At 66.7% G+C, this 22,631-nt stretch overlaps 1 protein-coding gene across 3 annotated transcripts in view; it reads left to right on the plus strand.

Annotated features, from left to right (window-relative positions):
- RXRA (retinoid X receptor alpha) overlaps positions 1–22,631 on the plus strand; it is a 98,125-nt gene that overhangs the window by 22,423 nt on the left and 53,071 nt on the right. Inside the window, exon 1 of one of the 3 annotated variants that reach the window (XM_060013859.2) lies at positions 17,045–18,224. The exons of the other annotated variants lie outside the window; for them this stretch is intronic. The gene's annotated coding sequence lies outside the window, so the exon portion shown is untranslated. Of the gene's footprint in view, positions 1–17,044; positions 18,225–22,631 lie in introns of those variants that run through there. 3 annotated transcript variants of the gene reach the window in all.

Consider the following 22,631-nt stretch of genomic DNA (forward strand, 5'->3'; position numbering starts at 1 on the left):
TGTCTGTGGGACGCCCCCTGACCCCGGTGCTCACCTGTCTTCCTGAGATGGGCCGCTCCTGCACGTCCAGACCCTCGCCCTGTCCTGGGGTCCATCCGCTGTCAGGTGTCCAGTCCCACCAGGATGCCTCCCAGGGGTGCTGGGGCGCGGGGCAGCTGGGACCTGGGTGGGGGGCTCACAGCCCCCGAGTGAGAGTAGAATTCTGAGCGTGGTGCCCAAACGCTGGCCCCCCGGCCGCCAGGAGCACCTGCTCCTGGACCTCAGTAAGGCTGCGCCCCGGACACCCGCTCCGCCCAGCACCCGTGGGAGCTGCGGTGTAGCGCCAGTGGGCAGAGAGGCTCTGGGGAGGGGGCAGGCATGTCGGAGACCCAGTTGTGTCGCAGGCCGTGAAGGGAGTGCCTGTGCTGAGGCGGTGGGTGATGTTTGGTGTTGCGCCGCCTCCAGGCAGGGACCTGCACTGCCCCTGGACTCGTGGTGGGGATGGGGGTCCCCTGAGTGCTGCCCCGGCCCAGGAGGGCCCGCATGGAGGCTCTCCCAGGAGAGGGGGTTGGCCGGGCCTGGGGCTGCCGCCTGCCCCCACCTGTGATGCTGTGCCCGGACGCCTGCTTGCGCAGCTCTGGGCAGGGAGTGACCCGGCCCGGGTGGAGGGCTTGGTGGGCTTGGTGAGTGGGGAGTGGGGGGCATCCCTGATGGGGCAGGAGAGAGCAGACAGAGACTGGCCTGTCTGCCCGGGGGGGGGGGGCTCTGAAGTTGGGGGCTGGTGTGTCGGGGTTGAGGAGCCTGGCCAGGGAGGGGGTGAGGGAGAAGCAGCCCCCTCTGGTGGGCTGGGACCTGACCTGGGGGCCACGGGTGGCCCGATGCCCACATGAGGTTTGGTGTCTCAGGGTCTGTGGGACCGAGCGGGCCGTGTCTCTTGGTGTCGGGCTGCTGCAGCTGGGGGTGGTGGCCACAGCGGGTGGGCTGGGGCCCGCGGCCTCTCGGTCCCTGGGGCTTATTATGTGCAGGGAGCATTAGGGGACGGGGACCAGAGTCTTAGGTGAGCGCGGGCGGGCTGGGCTGGCGGCATCGGAGGCCCCATGCTGGGCTCTTTGGGTCTTCGGTCCCCCCTGAGGCTGTGTGTATCTCCGTGTCTGAGAATTTGGCCATATTCGCTTTGAGTGTGTGTCTAGGGTGTGAACCCAATGATCACAGCTCTGCACGTGATCCCGCAGGGCCGAGCTCCTGGGCCGTGCCCACCCAGGACGGCTGCTCAGAGGCGGGCAGGGCAGCTGGCTCGGGGGGTCGGGCAGGGACACAGCTGGCGGCTGGCTGACAGCACACACCAGCGTTCTGCCCGTAACACTGTCCGCCTCCTGCACTGCTGGGCCCCCTTCCCCGGGCCCTGGACTCACGCCTCTGTCCGGGGTACGCGCGGGTCCAGGGTCAGAAAGAGTGGCTGCGCCAGATGGCTGGGCGGGTGCATCTGCCCAGTGATCTCAGGAGGGGCTGTGCTGATCGCAGGCTTTGATTAAACGACCTGTCCAGGCCGGCTGGGCAGCTGGTCAGTGTCAGGCTCGCCCGGCAGGATGCGTGGAAGCTGCCACGGTGCTGCAGGGGTGGGGGAGGGAGGGGGAGGTGGGGGGATGGGCCTTCTAGAGCGCTGGGGGCGCTGGCACTGCAGGGTGGAGGGCCAAACACACCACTGGCGTTAGAGACCCCCGGCTCCTCTGAGCCTCAGTTCCCGCAGCTGTAGAAGAGGCTGGCCATCCTGGTCTCGCAGCTGGGTCAGTGGCTGGGGGTTCCGCGGGGCTGCCTGTGGCGGGGTCATCCTCCTCAGAGGCCCGTAGTTTCCGTCCAGGGTCTTCCCCTGCGGAGGGCACAGCGGGCAGCCGGCCAGCTGCCCAGGAGCGATGGTGCCAGGCCCACGGATGTGTCCTCTGGCCGTGCTCACCGTGTGGCCTGCGCAGGAAATGGAAGGACCTTGCCCTCAGTGCCCGGCCGGGCATGGCGGCCTGGTTCACCACCCCTCCCACCCAGGGGGCTGCTCATCTGGAATGTTTTCACCCTCTGTTCGGAGGCAGGCGGGAAGGAGGTGGGCCGGGGTCCTCGCCCACCCTGCTGCACGCGGGGACGCATTCCGGGGAGCTGAGTCCTGGGGCCCCTCTCTCCGGCTCTGCCTCCTCATCTGTACTGTGCGCTCCGTGAGGGGGCAGGGGCTGCACTGCCACCGCCGGAGGCCGAGTGTCACACGCCTCTCTCACCTGGCCTTGCCGTGCTCCTCGGTGACGGTGGGCAGAGGCCCTGGGAGGGCGGCCAGGGCCTCTCCGCTCCGCTTTAGTATCCCCGCCTGTAAAACGGGGGGCCGCCGACTTAACCATCACGAGAAGCGTTTGCAGCCTTGAGGTACAAATGCCCGATCATGAGGAAGTGCTGGCGTCGGGGGCTGGGCCTCTGATGTTTTGCTTAGGAAACGACAGTGCTGGGGACAGAGCTGGTTCTCCTGGAGCAGGTTGGACTGGCACTGGAGGTCCAAACATGGCAGGTCTGGGACCAGGAGGCCTGGGGGGACATTGCTGGTGACCTTGGGCCCCCGTGTCCCCCTCCAAGGAGTCACCGCCCAGAGGCCTCCCCCCCCCCAGCAGTGGAGTTTGTGATGCACCAGGGCAGGGTGCAGGGGAGGGAAGAGCCTGTGGACCCAGGCGGCGACGGGGTGCTGGCTGCGGGGCGGGCAGGTGTCCAGCCCCCGCCTTCCCCTCATCACCCCAAACTCGTGTCCTCCCAGCTCGGGGAGCCCCTGGAGAGGCCAGGGATCCTACACCTTGGGAAACGTGATCCCCTCCCTGGCCTGTGAATATTTCATCAGCGGATTAAAAATTGAAGCTGAACCTTCGTCGCCTGCTCCGAGGGGGTGGAGGAGGGGCGCCGGCTCCGTTTCAGGCCCGTCTGAGTGTTTTTTTTTTGATGATGGAGTCTCGTCAATTAGGAAATGACACTGCTGTTTAAAATGCCGTCGTGCGGCCTCTTTAATTGAAGCCGAGGTGTAATGGCCAATCTGGAGCCGTGAATGAATTGTTAAGCATCAAATGAGAGGTGAACGGCGCTCGGTGGGGTCTGTGAGAGGGTGCGCGGGGCCTCGGGGAGGTCTGGGGCGGCCATGCAGAGGCTGTGGGCCCGGCCTCTCGGGGGCGGGGTGTGTGTGGCTGGCGTGTGTTGGTGGGGTTGTTCTGGTCTGTATGTGGCGGGGTGGGGGGTGGTAGATTCTGGTCTCTGTGTGCCCATGTGTGAGTGTGCAGGTGTGCACGTGTGTCAGGACGGGGAGAGCCTGGGGGGCTGAGGTCTGGCTTCCTGTTGGTCAGGAGGCCTGATGTGTGGGGAGCTGGAGCCCTGACGGCCCCGCAGGAGGGTCCCAGGAGTGATGTGTGAGGGGCTTGAATACAGCCAGGGGTCAGTGTTCTGGGCTTGAGGGCCTGGTCCCAGGGCTGCAGTGGGTTTTGGGCCTGCCCAGGTGTGTGATGGGAACGTGGCGAGGCAGGGGGCAGGTGAGCCGCCCCCAGGCCTCCCGGGCCGTGGGGCAGCCTAGACGTGGATGGACCCTGCCACTCCTGACGGGAGGGTCGGACACCCCAGCGGGGTTGGGCTGGGGGATCCAGCCAGGCCTGGTGGCCGCTCGCCAGGGCCCACCTGGGGTGCATGAGGGCCCGCGGGTGCGTCTCGGGCACCAGGGAGGGCGCAGGGGTCCCACTCCGGGCCCACAGACGGGCGACCCAGGGCTTGGCAGCACCTCCCTGCCCCTCCCCACCTCGCCTCTGCCCAGCAGCGGGCAGAGGTGGCCGCGCGCCCAGAGCAGACCGTGCGAGGCTAAGTGTCTGGACCACCCAGCCTCCAGCCACCCTCTGTTGGGCCTCCCTTGTTTTCCTTTGGCGGGGCCGGCGCTGATCCCCGACTGCCGGCGGGCGCTGGGGGCCGCGTGCCCCAGCCACGTCCTGCAGCTACCTCCTGACTCAGCCGCAGTCTCCCGTGCGAAACAGAGTCAGGGTGCGGGTGTCATGGGGTCGACCGAGGGGCCGAGTGCGGGGCCAGCACGGGGAGTGGCTCCACGTCGGTCCTTAGCGTCCCCTGCACGTTGTATGGGGCGCAGAGAGGGGCGCGGTCCTCTGGGAGAGCGAGGTGCCCACTCCATTTGCGCATCCCGGGGGTCGGGGGCAGCTGCGTGGGCTGCAGCGCCTTGGGCGCGTCGGCCCCATCTGCTCATCTTCCCCGGCCCAGGGCAGCGGGTCTCAGCGCGGTCTCCCCCGTCTTCCTTGTCTCCTGGGGGACGGGGCCCCCACTTCCTAGCGTGGGCACTGGTTGCACCCGGGGAGGCAGAGGGCAGTTCGCGCCCTGGGTTCTCCCCGTGCTGTTGGGCTGGGCCCCGGGCGCGTGGGCTGGGAGGGTGAGTGGACTGGCCGGGGCCCTCCAGGGTCTGCCGAGTTGGATCCCCTTTTGGCACTGGTGGCGGGGAGGGGTGGGCCCACAGCCAGGATTCCGGGGCCCGAGGCGACGAGGGCAGACCCTGGCCTGAGCCGGCTCTGCTGGGGAGAGGGCATGTTTATTTTCTTAGGCGGATTTAAAGGCTGCTGGAATTGTACTCACGAAGGTCCCCAGAAGGTGGAATTTCTGACAGCCCTGGGTGTGGGAGGCCTGGGCCTGGTGGACAGAAGTGGAGGGGGATCTGGCGGTCTGGGCTGCAGGTGTGTGCATGTGTGCAAGTGGGCACGTGTGTGTGTGCGTGTGTTCGTGCTGCCGTGTGTGTACATGCAGGGGCGTTAGGCTGGTCTCCCTTCGCGTGGCCGCCCTGGACATTCCCCGCTTTCAGCCAACCTTCCCTTGTGTTCAAAAGAATTCAGACTCTACCAAGCGATGCCCTGTCAGCTTCTTGAAACGAGTGTGTCCCCAGCGTGTCCAACTGGGCCTTCCGGTCCTCCTGAAGGTGGTGGCCTGGATACAGCCCTCCTGCTCCAGACCAGCAGGTCGCCTGCCCTCCCGCCAACCCCTTCCCAGGGCAGGAGGGCTGAGGTGCCCTCTGGGCAGTGATACCAGGCCTCGGGAAGGGAAGGGGCCATTCCTCCCTGAAGCCTTCCGGTCCCTCTAGAAGGTGGTTTGTTTCCAGGGCTAGGTGTACCTGTTTGGCGAGCCGAGCCGTCTGTGACTTGGCATGCCTGACGTCTCCCTGGTGATGTTGGAAAGACTCATGGACAGCTCCAAACACATCTCCGAGCCACGCCGAGGGTGCTTTTAGAAAGCTGTGTCTGCAGTTCGGGGCAGTGTTCCACAGGGGCTGCAGGGGATGGGGTTGGGAGAGCAAGAGGTACCGTCTCGGGGAGCAGAGGTCACCAGGCCCCTGGAGCGGGGACTCAGGTCTGCCCCAGCCCACAGGCCCCAGCCCGCAGGCCTCTCTGACTGACTGATCGTGGCCGCCAGGGGCTCAGCGGGAGAAGTTCTGGGGCCTCGGAGAGGTGCAGTGATGGCGAGCAGGGAGATCAGGGGCAGGAGAGGTGCGTGCCGCGCCGTTGCCGTCCTGGGCCTGCCGGCATCCGCAGCTACTGGGATGGAGCTCTGTCACCAGGAGCTGAATGGCGAGGCCGTGTCCGTGGTCATCATCACTCCAGAATTGTTCGCCGATGCCGCCGCCGGTTACTCTGCACCCCCCCTCCTTGAACAGGCTGGCGGGAGAAGGCCTGAGCGATTTGTGAAAGTGACCCGGTCGGAGCTTCTCACCCTGGCTGCCCTAACCCTAAGCCGAACCCTGCCTGCCTTGCCGTCCTTTGAAAGCAGGGGAGCCTTCAGAACTGCCGGTGTCCAGGCCACGCCCTGGACCAATTAGATCAGCAGCCTTGGGGGCCGGGCCTGGGCACTGGGGCTTTTCGGCAGCCCCTGGGTGACACTGATGTGCAGGCATCATCTGGGCCAGGTGCTCCCCAGTATCCTTCCTGTAACTCTGTGTGTGTGTGTGTGTGTGTGTGTGTGTGTGTGTGTGTGTGTGTGTGTGTGTGTGTGTGTGTGTGTGTGTGTGTGTGTGTCTTCCCAGGAGATTTAAATCTTCAGGAGCTCTGTTGTTGGTCTGGGTCAGACCTGGCCCCACGTCCCGGGCCCTCCACGCTCCTCAGGTGATGATTCCCTGAGTCCCTGATCCGTGTTTCCCGTCCCGCAGACCTTTGCACGCTGACTTCCCTGCCAGTGCCCGTGGGCCTTCCAGGGCCGGCGATGGGCGTGGGCATGTAGGGACTGAGGCCACTAGGAAGTCTCCAGTGGTAGTTGGGGAGCCTGCCTCAGTGTTATGGGGTGTTTGGGCCAGAGGGACCCCCCCAGAGACTGGCTCCCCTGCTCTCAGGAAGCTGTGTGAGCAGGGTGTCTGTTCCAGGAGTGCCCGGGACCCGTGATTGCAGGAGGGCCGTGCATCCTTTCTCCTGCCCAGGTTGGCCTTTGGGGTTCAGGGTGGGGCTGGGGCCGGGCCACCCCCTCCCTGCAGGCAGGAGCCCTCCCCTGTGCCTGGCTCCCCTCTGCCTCTTTCTGCCCCGGAGTCCATCCTCACCTGGGGAAGTGCAGGCCCAGGTCCCAGGCTCTGTGCTGTGGGTCCCCAGGGTCAGCGTGAGCGGTGCCTGGCGGGCTGGGCATCTGGGCTCCGCAGCTGGGCCAGGCGGCCAGTCTGACTTGTAGGGGGCAGGGAGCACTGGCAACTGAAAGACAGACGGTGAAGACCAGCCGGACCGTCGTCCGGGGTCAGGAAGATGTCGGGCACCTCCCCCCACGCCGCCTCAGTCTCAGTTTCCCGATCTGCCCTCGGGAGGCTGGGAAGGTGAACGGTGCTCGTGGCGCAGCCACAGCCTTGGGAATCACTGCTTGTCAGTTTTGGTTAATCTTCGCTTGTTTGGGCCTCACCTCTCGGGTGGGGCGGGAAGGGAGAGGCACAGGCCCAGAGTTCGGGGGCCAGCAGAGCCCGAGAGGAGGGATGGGGTGGCGGCTACCTGCCGAGAGGTTTGCAAGGCGTCCTCTGTGGCCAGGGCTGAGTGCTGCGAGGTCTGGGAGGCCCGGACCCTGCCCCCCTGAGGGTGGGGGAAGCACCGACCTCTGCCCTCGCTCTGTTCTCCAGCCTGAAGGGCGGTGGGTCCTTGCGACACTGCAGAGGCAGGTAGAGACCTGGCCCGTTGTGCAGCCTGCAGCTGTGCGGGGAATTCCTCCCAGGGCCCTGGCTCTGCCCTGCCCTGGAGTCTGCATTCTTTGGAAAGCTTTGTGGCTCCCTGGTCCCAGGGGAGCAGAGGCTGTGAGGGTGTCAGATAAGGGTGTCAGCCTAAGGGTGTCAGATAAGCCCTTGGGGGGGGTTGACCACAGCCGGGTTTGGGGGACGAGGTCTGGGATGGCTGCTGGACCTGGATGCCTCCGAAGAGAGGAGGCAGGGTTGTGTCCCCACGGGGAGCCAGAGCGGGGCCCACCAGAGCTCTTGCTGTGGGAGCCGGGCTCAGGCTGTCCCAGACCAGGCCTCCTTTTCCTGGTGACCGGGGAAGCATGAACCCTGCTGGCCTTTGCTCCTTCCCTGCCACCCCAGACGGTCTGGGACGGGCTAGGGGCCTTCTCGGGAGGCCGACCCACCTTCGCCCAGCTTCCCTGCCCCAACCCTGTGGGGATGGGTAGGCTGGTCCCGGGTGGGCGGCACAGTGTCAGGCTTTTGGGGGTGCCCCCACTGGGGAGCAGGGGGCCACAAGTTACTCAGGCACTCCGAGCCTTGGTTTCTTCATCACTGAAATGGAGAGAATAAGGCGCTGCCTCGCTGGGTCTCTGTAGGGTGGGTGGGAACGGTCTGGCTCACGCTGGGAAGATGGAGCACGTGGCGGCGGGGTCTGGGGTCCCCGGGTCTGGCCTCAGGCTGGGCTCACCATGTGGGCGTGAGAAAAGATCCCTGGCGGGTGGGCGGGCCACAGGGCGCGAGGGTCCCCACGGCGGGCTCCTCTTCAAGCCCGTCCCCCAGCCCTGCTGATGAGGGAGGGGACCCTGTGCACAGAGGAGGCTGGGGGGGAGTGGGGCCCTCCCCGCCCCCAAGTGACGGCCCTGCGTACCCGGCGCACGGGGGTGATCCTGTTCGTGACTCTTGGACCAGATACCGCTGGGCTTCAGACGGGGAGGGTGGACTTTCTCATCAGGGTCCTACTGGGGGGGGGGGTCACAGCTCGGCCGGCGGCACGTGTGCCCACACGGCCGGGAAAGGCCTCCCCTCGCCCGGGGCCTGCTCAGCCCGGACCCTGAAAGAGGGTGTCTCCCGGGGCCCCCTCACCTGCCTCCTTCCCCACCTAGCAGCCTCAGGGCCCGAGCCGGGCTGGGGAGCAGAAACGAGACACAAAGCAAAGCAGAAATCCGCCCCCAGTCCCCCCCACCCTGCACCTCTGCCTGCTTATCTGCGGCCCAGCGGCCTGTTGCAATCACTCGCTGGGGGCCGGGTTGCGTAACGCGTTGGAGCAGATAGTCGCCCGGCGCTGGGTCGTCCGGGGCAGTTGGACGGGTTTGGATCTGGTCCCCGGTGGAGGGCCTGCTCCCCGGGAGGAGAAACCAGCTGGAGTCGGCTGCTGCGGGACACGCCTGCACCCTCCTCCCCGCTCCCCCGGCCCCGTCCTGGGGAAACGCGGGCTCTGCGGGGCCGGGGAGAGGCCTGCACAGAGCTGGGTCTCGCCTCAGCCCCTGTCCTGCAGCTGTGTGACGTCAGGCCCTTCCCGCCTCGGTTTCCTCCTGGGCCCGGGGGTGGGGTTGGAGGAGGGGGTCTGTCCACAGGAGTTGTGCCAGGCCCCGGACGGCTGGGTCAAGGGGAGGGCGGGAGCCGCTGAGGCCCTGGCGACCCCACGCCCGCCAGGCCCCCTGAGGCCCGGGGATGCAGTGGTGGACACGGTCCTGAGCGGCGTTTAGGGAGGGAATGCGCCTCCCAGGCAGCAGTCGGCTCTCTGTTAGCCAGAACGTCCCAGGACGCGGACCTGTTTCAGAAATAAGCAGGGCCACCCTCAGGGCGGAGCCCACGTTCCTAGAAAAGGGGGTGTCAGTCGTGCTTCTCTGTAAGTTGACCAGTGTGGCCCTGGCAGCCTGTGACCTGTCTTACCAGGGGATGAGACTGTGGCGGCAGCTCGTGGCAGGCCCGAGGGCAGCGGGGAGAAGCGATGGCTGAGGAGGAGGCCGGGGGCGGCCGCAGTTATCCACGGTGCCCCGGGAGCATGGGAAGGCCGGCGGGAGCACGGGCCGTGGGTGGCCTGGGGATCCTTCGGGACGCATGGCGGGAGTGAGGTGCGACCCCTGTGTGTGTTTTCGTGGACAGATCCTGGTTGCCTGCCCACCCGAGGGTTGTGTCCTTCAGAGGGGTCCCCGTGGGAGGCCGTGTGTCACTTCTGAGAGGGCTGCCGCTGGCCACCCTGCCCCCGACCAAGGAAGGAGCCGACAGTCACTGCTTTCCCAGGTCAGGGCCCAGACCGCCAAGTTCTGCCCAGCCCAGGCTGGGTGTCCTCACCTGGAGACTGTCCTGGCCTGATGAGCCGTGAGCTGGGCAGGAGGCCACTTTCAGGCAGGAGGTAAGGCGAGGGCTCAGGGTCTAGTTGGGGCGACGGGCAGGACGTGGGCAGCTGCAGTCCAGGGTGAAAGGGACTCCGTCAACCTGGGCTGGGGTGGAGCTTGGGGGAAGGCTTCCTGGAAGAGGCAACAACCTGCAGGTCTAGATAAGGGAACGGATGGGGGAACAGCATTTGCAAAGGCCCAGAGGTGAAAGGGGACTTCTGGGTTCTTGCGGGGAAGTCAAGGCCTGAGCCTGGGCTGGCCCCAGAGGGCCTGTGCTGGGTCTGGACTTGACCCTGTGGGAACCCTGGACGTGTTGTATGCGGAAGCTAACAAGGTCCAGTTCCCGAGAATTCTCCAGGAATCTGGGTTTCCAGGCTTCCCTCTGGTGCTGTTTCAGTAGAGCAGTGCTGCCCGCAGGCTCTCCCTGCCCTTGTTGTCAGCAGGATGGGGCAGGACCGCTCAGCCCTGCCCGACACACGCTGCTCTGGGGCAGGCCTGGGCCAGGGCTGGGGTCTCCGCGAGGCGGTGGTGGCAGCCTCGGGAATGCCGGCAGGTCTGAGCCTGGCCTGTGTGTGAAAGCGTGCTGTGCGTGAGGGCAGAGGGCCAGGAGCCCCGCAGTTCACAGTTCACTGCTGCTCAGGGAGGGCTCAGGGAGGGAAGGGGAGGGGGGTGTCCCAGCATCCCCTAGAGCTTAGAAAAGTGGAAGGAAAGAAGGGGTGCGGGGGAGCCCTGTGGGCCAAGCTAGACTCGCCGAGAGGCTCACACCCCACGTTGGGGGGGATTTTCATTAAGCCTTGTGTCACCTCCCCCTTTCCAAGGCAGAGGGGCCCGTTCAGTTCAGGGAGCGTTTGAGCACCTCCTGGTGCAGGAGAAGTTTGGGGTGAGGCCCAGGAGGAAACAGGGTCTGCAGCAGAGAGTGGGGGGCCTTGGGGGGCGGGTCTCCCAGGCTATCAGTAGGGACAGGCGAGGAGAGTGAGGTGTTCCCTTTGGGCCACTTACCCGCCTAAGAACCAGATTTGAAACCCACCAGTCTCAGTGAACATCTGGGGAAACTGAGGCCCAGCAGTGGATGCCCGAGGCCACGCAGAGTCTGGGAGGGCTGCAGGGCCCAGGCGGCTTTGCTGAGGCTCCCTTGTCGGGGCTGCCCTGGGGCCTCTCGTGTTTTGGAGGGCACCTCTGCTCGTTATTCGCCAGTAACCAGCTAATTAGTCATGCGGGGGGTGCCTGCTGCCCCAGGCTGCCCCTCCCCGGGCACTTTTTTCTTCTGGCTTCACTCCCTTTCCTTCTCCATCCCTCTTGGCTCTCTGGCGCTCCTGCCCTGCGGTGCCTCGCCAGCTCCCAACCCCCCATCTGCCCAGCTCCCAGCCCCCAGCCCCCCAGCTCCGTGGAAAATGAATTCCATAAATCGTCGTCCTCATTCTCCTCTGGGCTCTGCGCCCTCTCAGGGGACACTGTGTATGCCTTTGTCTGGAGGGTGCTGGGCTGGGGAGGGTGGGACCCCAGGGGAGGAGGCTGGCCCCCACTCTCTCTCCGTGGGCCTGGGCTTGATTTTTCCCGAAGATTGGTTAAGAAGGACCCGTCACTCACTCTGCTGAATAAGTAATAAAAAACCCAGTAATCGTTTGTGGCCTGAATCCCAGGAGAGGGCAGGTACCTGTGGCTCTGGGGTCAGAACCAGCCGCGGTGGAGCCCTGGCGGGGGCAGGTGGCAGGCGGCCCCTCCTGTGGCCACCCCCGCCCTCCCCAAACACACAGCCATGGTTCGGGAGGTCCTGTGACAGCCCTTGGTGCCTGGCCGACCTCCTGGCCACTTCCCCGTGGGCTGCTTCAGGCCATCTGTCTAGCTGGGCAGGGCAGCCCGGGGGGCTCTGGTGGGCCTGGCCTGTGAAGGGGAGGAGCTCACGCACTGAGGCTCCTTGTCGCCCCACCAAGGCTAGGCGGAAGGTTCTGGGGCCTCCCGGGGTCCCGGGCTGGAGAGGGGCAAGGAGCCAGGCAAGGCGGTTGAGCCGGCGTGGGACTGGCGGCGCTGAGTGCCGCGTCCGGTCTTTCAGCCGTGATCCGGGCTGGTTGGGTCATGGCCACTTAACCCCCCAAGAGGCAGAGGTGGCAGGAGCCCCCAGGCTCTTACCTAAAGCCCCTGGTCTCACTGTCTGGCCGGGGGGGTGGGGGCGTGTGTGTGGGGGGGTGGTCCCAGGGTCCCCAGGCCCGTGCTGGGAGCCACGCACTGCTCTCGGTGGCCTTGCCCAGGCTGCGGGGTGAGGGGTCGGCGTCCGGCCGCTGCCTGAGCCGGTGACGGGCTGCAGATTCCCGTGTGGTCGGGGCCAGGGCCGAGCTGGCAGGAAGCAGCTGTTCCTTCCCCGCTCCCACCCGTGCTGGTCACGGGACCGAGCTGTGACAGTGAGGCCGGGTGTGCCCTGTGGCCTTGCAGAAGTGCTGGGTTCGAGATGGCATCCCTGAGCCCGCCTCCTCGTCTGGAGGACAGGCGGTGGGGACGACGTGGGTGCCGCGCCCTGCCCAGCACCCCTCGTCCAGACGCTGCTTCCAAGCCTGTTGAAAGGTCTTCAGCAGCAGAGGGGCCCCCGCTTCGGTCCCAGGGTCTGACTTGTCCGGGGGCAACCCGGGATCCGGGACCACCCAGGGAGGAGTTCTGGCCAGGACGTCCTGGAAGGAGTAGCCCCATTCAAGGCCTGAGGTCCCTGGGAGTGGGGCTGCCCCCGGGCTGGGCCGAGACCTGGGACTTCACCTGGGGGATGGTGGACGTGGGGGACCAAGGCGGGGGCAGGCCGGGTGGGCGCCGAATGGGGCTGTTGGGCAGGCTGGGCCCGGGGCCCATCCCCCGGGGCTGTGAGAGCCCCAGCTGGGCCCCATCTTTGCTCTGGTCTGGGGTCTGGGAGCCACCTCCGGGTGGTCTGGGAACCCAGGAGGCCTGGCAGGGTTTGCGAGGTGCCTGGCTCCGCCCCCGGCTCCCTTTGAGCCCGGTGCGGCCAGCGCCTCCTCTGCGGGCTCCGCTCGGAGTTTATCTGATGGGAGCGAGCAGCCTTTCGGTGTCAGACTTGACTTTGCCATGTGTCCTGGCATCTGTCTCATCAGAGTAACGCGGTGACCATTTTGCTAATTTGCTCATGAACTAATTAACACTGGAGCTTTCTCTGGGCCTGGCACCTGGTCTCAGAGCCAGAAGGAAACTTGGAGAGCTCACGTCACGGGTGGGGAGACCGAGGCCTCCCTCGCGGCAGGGCGGCTGTCCCCGCGCTGGCCCTGACGCCATCCGGGCCTGCGACCCACTGTGTGCAGTGGCCCATTTCAGGACCTGCCCAGCTGTCCCGGCGCCTCGGGCCCCGTGGTCCCTCCTCGCGTCACCCCCTGCTACCCACGCCCCCCACCCCCCGTCCCTCTCGCTCTTTCCAGCCCGAGTCCATCCAGGGGGGGCTGGGACAGCCGTGGCCAGAAGGTGCAGGTGACGGAGGTGCAGGCGACGTGCCCCAGCTCTGGCCCCCTCCCAGCCCCGAGCTCGCCCCTGGCCAGCACTGCCTCTCCTGGACGTCGTCCCACTGCCCGAGGGGGTCAGGAGGGACGTGGCTCTGGAAAGTGGGCTCTGCTTGTCCCTGCTGCTTGGGGCAGCCCCCGCTCGTGCCTCAGTGTCCCCATCGCCACTGGGCTATCGCCCGCCCCGGCCCCGCGCGTTCCCTGCCCGACCTGCCCCCCCGTGGCTCCTGATCGTCTCGTGTATGGGGGCCAGAGGTCTGTGAGGGGCCGGGGCGTCTCCCGGACCCCTCGCGCCTGCTGTGGTCCCCGTGGACGCTCCCGCAGCCCCACGTCTCTCCCTCCTGCCACAGGCAGCGTGTTTTGGTGGCTGGTCCAGGGTCTCCCCCAGCCTTGCCCGGCTGGGCTTCCAGAGGGCGGGAGTGGAGCTGGCCGTGTCCCCACTGTGCACCCAGCACCCGGCACAGCGCTCGCGGCCGCGGGTGCTCTGAGCGAATAAACGGTGGTATTCGAGGTTGCAGAGCTGCCTCCCAGAGACGGGCCGCCTTGTCTCCCTGGGGCGGGGGGCCCTGGGGCCACGTGAGTTGTTTCCCCGAGCAGGAGAGACCGGAGGTCCCCAGGCGTGAGCCTCAGAGTCTGTGTGGAGCCACTCGTCTCTCGTGGCCAGCTCCTGGCCGGGGCGGACGCTCTCGATGATGGCCAAGCCTGGCTGTCGGGGCTCCAAGCGGGAGTTGGGGAGGGGTCTTCTCCTCCGCCAGAAGCCCTGCCTCCCCGCCTGAGCCTGGCTCCCACACCATGTTTCTCGGGCCCGAGGCGCCCTCCGACCCAGCCATCCCATCCCACCCCAGCTCCCAGCCCCGGTCTGGGCGAACGCTTGCTGTCCTTAGTCAGAGAAGGACGGGGATGGCCGCAGAGCTGGCGCCCCTCCTCCCACCCCCTTCCCTTGGACAGGTCTGGGACGGTATGGTCACCCTCCCGGGGCTGCAGGGCTCTGTCTGTGGTGGGGAGCCTTCTGGGGGTCTTCGTGTCTTGTGATGGGCGTACTGTGAGTGATGGCCGCGGGTGTGTGGGCAGCGAGGCCTCGCTGCTCCCTGTTCCTGCACAGCCTGGTGGCAGCAGGGCCGGCCTCAGAGGCGGCGTCCCCTCCCCTGGGGAGACAAGCCTTGGGCCCAGGAGGCACCGGCCTTGTCTGCCCACCCCCTTCCCTGCCGGAGGGGAGAGGTGGAAGGGGGGTCCATTTAGAGGATCAGTTCATTTCACGGCTTACTGGTTTCCCATCTAAGCGCCCAGCCCGAATGGGCCAGGGGTGAGCCCCGAGATGCTGCGGGCACAACCTCTCCAGCCTCAGTTTCCTCATCTGAGAGGGGAGGGGGCGGAAAGGAGAAAGGAGAAAGCTCTGCTGGGGGCCTGTTGGCGTGCTCCTTGGCCCTCACCCTGCAGGGGCGCCTGTCTCCGCCGTTGCTGTGACTTGCTGGCAGCGTTTCTAGGCAGGCGCCGACGGGGCACGTGGGCAGAGAGGGTCGTGTAGAGGGGACCCGGCGAGCACACCTCCAGGAGCCCGCGTCCTGGGCCGTGCCAGGTACTCAGCGCACGGTCACGCTCGGCTGGCGCGGCAGCATCCGCTGTCCGCCTGAGCACAGCCCTCGGAGGACGGCCCCTCGCTGCACCTTCCCGACGGTGAAAGCACCGGGTTCTGGGGGGCCGCTGGGCCTCCTCGCGTCGGGGGAAGCGCCCACCTTCCAGCAGGTGCGTGGGAGGGGCAGGGCGCCGGCTTTCGGGTGGCGTGAGTTTTGGGTAAACACAGTCGCGCCCTTTGCGGAAACCTCGGGCGGGAATGTTTTGTCACCTCCACTTGCTTTAGCAGTTTGGGGGGAAGAGCCTTTGCTGAACTTCACAGCCAGAGAAAAGAACGGCAACCCCCCCGCCCCGAAAGACGGCAGCCTGCGCTGTGGGCGTGGTTACTAGGGCACCCCCTTCCCGGACGGGTCTTCAGCCCCGCCCCCCCTCCTCCAGCCTGCTTTTCTAGGTTCTTCCACCGGCGAGATGTCATGGATCTTTCTCCCTAAATCTTGAGCTGAGCTGAGTTTCCGAGGTCCACGGCGTCTTGCCCAGACCAGGGTGCAGAAGCCGTGAGGTGGGAACCCGTGTGTCCCGGCAGGGCAGGAGGTCCACGAGCTGGGATGTGGGCCCTGGCCTTTGAACATTGCATGAGGATCTCCAGGTCCTTTCTCCTCTCCACCTCCTCCCCTCTCAGATGAGGAAACTGAGGCTGGAGAGGTGCCCGTCCGAGGTCACCCCGTGGGGGCGGGCAGTCCCGCAGCATCTGGTGGGGGTGTGTCTCGTGGTAAAGGCTGTGAGGTTTTGGGTGGGCAGCGTAGCCGGGGTCCGGGTGCTGAAAGGGAGGAGGTGGGGAGCTGACAGCTCCCGGTGGGGGTGGGGTGGGTGCGTGGCCAGGGGCTGCTGACGATTGTGGCTGGCTGCACACGGGCCTCGGGAGAGCCCCCCACCCCGTGTGCCATCTCAGGGTCCTCTCGGGGACTCCTGCTTTAGACAAAGAGGTGGAGACTCAGGGTCACAGCCACTGGCCTGCTGGTGCCCGGCCGAAACCCCTCTGCCCTGCCAGCTGTTTCCCCGGGGGGGGGGCAGCGGTACCTGGGCGGGTGACCAAGGAGGCATCTGGGTCCTGGTGCGCTTGGAGTGTGGGCCGACCCTGCCCCTGCGAATGGGGTTTGGCAGGTGTGTCCGCCCCTGAGACACGCAGCGGCACCCGGTTGTGGTGTGAGACTGGGCGTTTCTGGCCCCTGTCTGGGCCTCACGCCGGCCTTGGTGTGGGTGGCAGGCCCGGGTGCTGTGTGTGGCCAGGCCCCCTGCTCTTCCTTGCTTGGGGCGCTGGGGGCCCAGTGGCTTGTGCTGTGTGTGGGGACTGGGGCCCTGCTGTCCCTCGGTGGGCCTGAGAGGGACCGGTTTACATGTGACCCTGGTGGCTGCCTTGGCGGGGGTGGCTCCGAGGAGCGGGCGGACTGGGGGAGGGGCAGCTGGCACGCTCCATGGATGCAAGGGAAGATGCTTTGGGCAGAGCCCACCCCGCCGTTCATTCATCTTGCCTGGATCAGGACCCACCTTGGGGCACGGGTCCCACGCTGGGGGGCTTGGCTGGTGGGGAAAGGCACACAGACTCTCAGCATTGGTAAAGCTGGGCCTCCGTGTGAGCCCGTGGGTAGCCCAGAGGTGACGAGTCGGGGTCAGGGGCTCAGGCGAATTACCTCTGAGCATGGCTCTCTCTTGGCCTGAGCCTTAAGACTGTAGGATTTTGTCTGGCGCCAGCTTCTTGCACCCCTTCCTTTCTGGGGGGTGGGGTTGACACTTGGCCAGCATCTCTCAGGCCAGGCCTTGCGGGCCGTGCTGTGCCCGGTCGCACAGGAAGACTGAGGCTGGGAGACGCCAGGCCCCAGTGGGGAGGCGGCCAGGGAGGGACTGCGGTCCTGGGGGCGATTCTCCGGCATCGGCGCTGCCTGGGTGGTCCCCTGCGCGTGCCCCGCACGCATGGGGAGGGGGCGAGGGCCTTCCTCTCCGCTGCATGGCTCACCGCCCCTCCGGGCCCCAGGGCCTTGGCATGGGCTCAGGAATCCACAGTGATCTCCGGCCGGCTCCAGCTTCCTCAGCAGGGTGCAGGGCAGGGTTGCTCCTGTGCTCCCCCAGCCCCTCTGGAACTCGCTACCTCTGGTGTCAGTGACAGAGCGCCCGGCTGCGGCGGGCTCCTAGGGCCGAGGGAGCGGCCCCCTCCCCGGCCCCAGCCACAGCTGCCCCAGCCCTGAGCATCCTCGGGCAGCGTGAGGCCGGCCTGGGGCCAGCGCAGCAGGGCTTGGCGTGGGAGGGTGGGGATCAAGCGTCCCCCACCGGTGGGCTTGGGCCTCGTCCCGAGCCGGGCCAGCCTGGCCTGGTCTTCTTGCTTCCAGAAGCTGCACCTGGAGATAATAACAGTGTTGGGGTCTGAAAGGCCGGGAGGCGCCGTCCACGGACACGTGGGGAACTGAGGCCCGGAGCGGAGGATCCCTTGCCCCAGGCCATGCAGCGCCCTGGGACCAAGGTCTGCCCCCTGCCTCCATGCCCTTGGAGGGGGTGGCTGGGTGGTGGTCTCGGGCCTCTGTGGCAGGTGGCACAGAGCAGTAAAGGAGCCAGCTGCTCATAGACGGGACGTGAACCTTTGCCAAGCTGTCGGGCTGCCAAGGAGGGCGTGGTGGGCTTCTCTCGGCCGGCCTTCGGGGTGTGCCCTGGACTTTGAGTTTGCCTGGAGTGCAGTCTCCCGGGCCTCGACTTGCCCAGCTGTGCAGTGGGCCCGTGGGAGCCCACGTGCCCACTGAGGGGCAGAGATGGCCTTAGCGCCCGCAGTGCCCGTGCGGCCTCGTGGCAACCTGTTGGCACCTCTGGTTCTGGCGTCACCCAGGGCCCCGGCTCTGGCGGCTACGCTGGTTCCCGGGCCCCGGCTCAGCCAGCGCTTTTTGCTGATCGTGCAGGAACTGCTAATTAAGCTAAATCATTCCCAGAGCTCCCTGACATCAGTCCACGGGATCGGCCCTGCTGGAGATCCTCGCTGATAAGACACTCCCCGCCGGCTCTTTGTAATTTGTTATTAAACAACCCTGCTCGTTCACCCTGTGGAGGTACCGGCGTGAGCGCTGGGCTCCAGGCCCGGGCTGCCCGAGCTCAGCTGCAGCGGGTGTCGGCCCGGGTCTTCTCCGTCTCCCGGGACTCTTTCCGCCGTCTGAGGGGCAGCGGCAGGAGTTTCCTTGGCTTGAGTCCCGGGGTCCGGGGTTGGAGGAGGCCCGGGCCCTCAGCCTGGGGAGCACCAGCCCGTTTCTCACCTGGTTCTCGCTCTTCAGTTACGGAGGCTCCTTTCCCCGCTTACCACGTGTGTAAGATATGGGGGTGGGGGGTGGAGGTGGAGGAGAGGCCTTAAGTTGAGACCTCTCGCTGGGCCCTGTCCCCAGGCGCCCCTGTCCCTGCAGAGGCCTCCTCCCGGTGAAGGAGGACACGCCGGTATGTGGCCCAGTCCAGTCCGGGCTCCCAGTGCCCGGTGCCCCCACCGGCTCAGCAGACGGTCGGTCGGGGGCTGGACGGAGGCGTGACCAGGCCCCCAGGAGGAGGCGAGGCCCCTTCCAGGAAGATGGGAGCAGCTCTCACCCCGGCCATCCCAGGGCTCTGGTGAGTTCGGCCCCGAGGGCCTGGGGCTTCCCTCCCGGGGCCAGACGACCCCTGCCTCGGGGACCTCCCGGTACTTGGACGGGGTAGGCGTGCACCCTGCAGGGTGAGGGGCCAGGCAGCAGAGTGCGGAGCGCTGGCTGGCTTTTTGAGTGAAATCGGGCTCCGTTCCGTGGGCGGTGCACACGCGTGTGTGGGTGTGAGGGACGAGGGCCTCTGGGGTCCTGTCGCCCTGTCCCTGTGAGGTCCCCACGCCCCCAGCCCAGCCCAGGGTCTCCTCGCCCCTCGGGTGCTGACCGGGTTTGGGAGTTACGGGCCTGGCTCTGAGGTCCAGCCTGGGGTGCCTGGCTCCCTCTCGGCCAAGTAACCTCGGAAAGTCCTTTTCCCTCTCCGGCCAGGCGGGCACCGTCGCACAGCTGCCCTGCCGTTCCCTGCAGCCTTGAGGTTCAGAGGTGGAAAAGGAGGTGCGGGCCGGGGGCGAGGCCCCCTCCTCCCAGCGCAAGGCCCATTAGCCTGAGACCTTACACCTCTTGTTTACGCACAGTCGCGCACATACACATGTACGTGCATAGACACGCGTCTCCGCGTGCGGCAAGCGCGGTGTTCAAGGCGCTGCGTCCCACCATGGATGACACTCTCCTCTTCCCTCTCCGGCTTCCAGACTCTGCTGGGTCTGAAGACCTAGCGGGGTGCTGGGCTGGGGCTCCCGGGCACCTGGGGAGGGGATCCTGTTGCCTGACGTGCTGGGATGCAGCCAGCTGTGGCCCCTGGTCTCCTGATGTGGGGCCGGGGGGACAGCCACCTGTCTGTGCCCATCGGGGGCGTCTCCGGAGGCTTCAGAGGGCATGTGGGGTGACTTCTATCCACGGTGGGCCCGGGGGAGCCTGAGTTTTGATGACCTTGGGCCTGAGTTTGAACTCTGGCAGGCTGCCCTCTCCCCGGCAGGAGACCCCTCTGGCTGGCGGTTCCCGCTGCTGGGAGCACCGGGGCCCCTCCCTCGTGGCCTGCTCCTGCCGGCCTTGCCCTGCCACTGTGTCCAGACCGGGCGACCCCACCTGGTGCCTCCTAATTACCTGCCTTATTTCTGTGCCAGTTGGCGCTGGGGGCCCTGGGCCGGCTCCGGGGGTCAGCGGCTGGAGGGACCCTGGGCACGCCCCCTCCCTCCCAGGGACGCACGGCAGAGGGCACGCGGAGGGGATTTACCTCCACGGTGGACCCTGTCCCAACTCAGACTCAGACCCCCACCCCAACTAAAACGCTCCCGTCCTCCTGGCCCAGTGCAGGCAGCCAGGTGTGGCGCCAGAGTGGGGTCCCCGCTGCCCCTGCTCCTCCAGGTGTGGCCTTGGGCGAGTCCCTCACCCTGACTGGGCCTCAGTTTCTTTCTGTGGGTGGGGCTCAGCAGGACCATGTTTTGGGGAGCAGGGGTGCCCTTGAGTGGCAGCTGCCAGCCCAGGCGCCTCTTGTTTTTGCTTAAAGTTCAGCCAAGGGATGCAGGCCGCGTGCAGGCCCTGGGCTGGGCTGGAAGGGGTGCAGGCCGCGTGCAGGCCCTGGGCTGGGCTGGAAGGGGTGCAGGCTGCGTGCAGGCCCTGGGCTCAGCTGGGAGGGATGCAGGCCGCGTGCAGGCCCTGGGCTGGGCTGGGAGGGGTGCAGGTCGCGTGCAGGCCCTGGGCTCGGCTGGAAGGGATGCAGGCCGCGTGCAGGCCCTGGGCTCGGCTGGAAGGGATGCAGGCCGCGTGCAGGCCCTGGGCTCGGCTGGAAGGGGTGCAGGCCGCGTGCAGGCCCTGGGCTCGGCTGGAAGGGGTGCAGGCCGCGTGCAGGCCCTGGGCTCGGCTGGGCCCATGCGCTGACCGTGAGGCCTGGGCGGGCCGGGCTGAGCCCTCTCTGACTCGGCTGTGCCTCCCGGGGCGGGTGAGGAGTGGCCCCGGGGTGCTCTCTCTTTCTAGAACGTGATCTCCCCGAGCTTGGCCCCTGGTGGGCCCGCTGAGTGCTGGGCCAACTCAGGGCCACGGGAGGCTTGGGGCAGACCGAGCCTGTGGTGGCCCGGGGCCGCGGGGCCGGCCTCTGCACCTTCGAAACGACGCGGCCCGTCTTGTGCGCCCCTGAGGACGAGGGCCGCATCTGGGTCGGGCCAGGCAGGCGGACGAGAGGGCCGCGGCCCTCCCCGGGCGCCGCTGTGTGTCGAAACCGGTCGCTGACGCGGCCGCGGTGTTGAAATAAGTGCCTATGGGTTTCCCAACATCCTGCCAGCTGTCACAGGACCGCGTGCCAGGCCTGGCCGGGGCCTCCCTCTTGGGGTGCCCAGTTCCCCGTTTTCTCCCTGGGGAAACGAGGAGAGACCGCCCCTCCCCTACCGCCACCTAGGCGGGGCAGAGGTCGTGACATCAGGGCAGGGCCGCATTACCCTGGGCCCACGTAATCCTTGTGACCTGCCCATTTTACGGAAGTCAGGTGACTTTGGCGTGGAGGGCAGGATTTGAATCCAGGCCTCTGAGTCTGTGCCGATGCTGCCTCCTGGGCAGGAGGGAGGGGAGGGGCGGAGAGAGGAGGAGGCGGGCCAGGATGTCCCGCTGGCCCGGGGGGGGACACACACCAGCCTGGCGGCAGAGGGCGGTGGCCAAGGGTCCTGGCTCCCATGCCCTCCGGTGGACAGCCCTGGACTGGGGGTGTGGGCCCTTTACTGAACAGCCCACCTTGGGGAGACGGTGGGAAGCGGGCCTGGGGCTGCCCTGTGCGTGGGCAGCCAGTGACCATGGTGGCTGCAGGTTCATTGATCATCCACTGTGCTCCAGGCCCTCGACTTCCGGGGCTCGTGGAGCCCTGCCTGTAGCCTCCTGGGGTGGGTGTTCTTACGCTCAGTGTTCAGAGAGGAAACTGGGGCTCAGAAAGGCCGAGTGACCTGCTGGGGGCACACAGCAGGAGGCAGGGAACTGGTGTCTAGGCTGCGGCCGGTGAAGGCCACGCTCTCTAGGATTCTGCTGGATCAGGTTGGGAGGAGGTGGTGTAATGGAAAAGTCCACCCCCAGTGGCAGGTCCTGGCCCTGCCATTCTGAGCTGTGCAACCTCTCTGATCCCTGAGGGACCTCTGCCAGCTTGGGTGTGGAGCGGGTTGAGGGTTGGAATCTGGCTGTCTGGATTAAGAGGAAGAGGAGAGGGGCTCAGGACTGTCTTCCCAGCGCGGCGCTCCTGCAGACCCCAGCCAGGTCCCCTGCGGGGTGGGGCCTGGGGTTCTAGGAACCTGTGGCCGGCCTCACCCTGACCGCGGCGTCTGCCCGGCGCCCGTCGGCGGGGGAGGGGCCCCGGAGACCAGCCTCTTATAGATGAGGAAGTGGATGCTCAGAGAGGGTGAGGGGCTGGGCTTGGGCCACACAGCAAGGCAGCCGCTGAGCCGGGGGCCTGTGGACAGAGGGTGCGTCGGGAGACCCACGTGCTGGTAAGGCGGAAGTTTCAGTGGTCTGGTGGGGAGGACCACGCAGGTTCCAGCCGGTGACACGTAGCGCCTTCACTGGGGCTGGAAGTGACAGTAACGGGAAGGGCGGTGACCCCCGAGGTGGCTCTCGGTTACCGAGTACCTACTGTGTCCCAGGAACTGTGGTTGCTGCCTGCCTGCTGTGCACCGGGCACCGCGCTCAGCTCACACCATTTATGTCCCGAAACAACCCTGTCCGGAGGTTTTATTCGCCCATTTTCCAGATGAGAACATTGGCGCCCAGAGAGGTGACATTGCTTCCTGTGGTCCTTGGTCAGGAGGAGGTGGGGCTGGACTTGGACCCTGGTCTCAGTGCCTCCGGTGCCAGGGGTCCCCTGCGTGAGTCTGGTGCCCTCCCTGGGCCTCTGGCTGGGGTGACTGTCCTCATGGTTTGCGGGGATGTAGGAGTCTACTGTAGGTTAGAGCTGGAGGGAGGCAAGTGGAGTCTCCGCCAGGAAGGTAGAGTACCCTTCCTTCTGCTGCAAAACTGACTGACTGGGCCCTTCGGGTTCCTGGAAAAGGCCTCTGGCTCTGGACTGGTTGTCCCTGGCAGGGCCTGGCCTTGACTATCTGCCTGTCCCCAGCACAGTGGGGGGCAGTGGGAGAGTAGGCGTCGCAGTAGGGGGTGCTCCGTGATACGTGAAGGGAGCCGAAGCCGAGGGCACTGTCCCCTTTTGGAGGACGAGGACGCTTAGACCCAGCGGGGTTGGCTCAGATGCCCGCGGGCCCCCCCACCCCCGAGCTGTGAGCTGAGCAGCCAGGACTCGAACCCAGATCTGTGGGCCGTGGGACACCTGTGTTCACCACCTGTGGGGATGGATGAGGACAGGCCAGCCTCGTGGTCACTCGTGCACGTCCACTGCCTCCTGGCCGCTTTCTTCTCATGCGACATCTCTTTGTAGAAGAGGAGATAAAGGCTCAGAGGGGTTGTTCAGCCTTCTTGG

This window comes from Delphinus delphis, chromosome 6, assembly GCF_949987515.2.
Source record: "Delphinus delphis chromosome 6, mDelDel1.2, whole genome shotgun sequence".
NCBI lineage: Eukaryota > Metazoa > Chordata > Mammalia > Artiodactyla > Delphinidae > Delphinus > Delphinus delphis.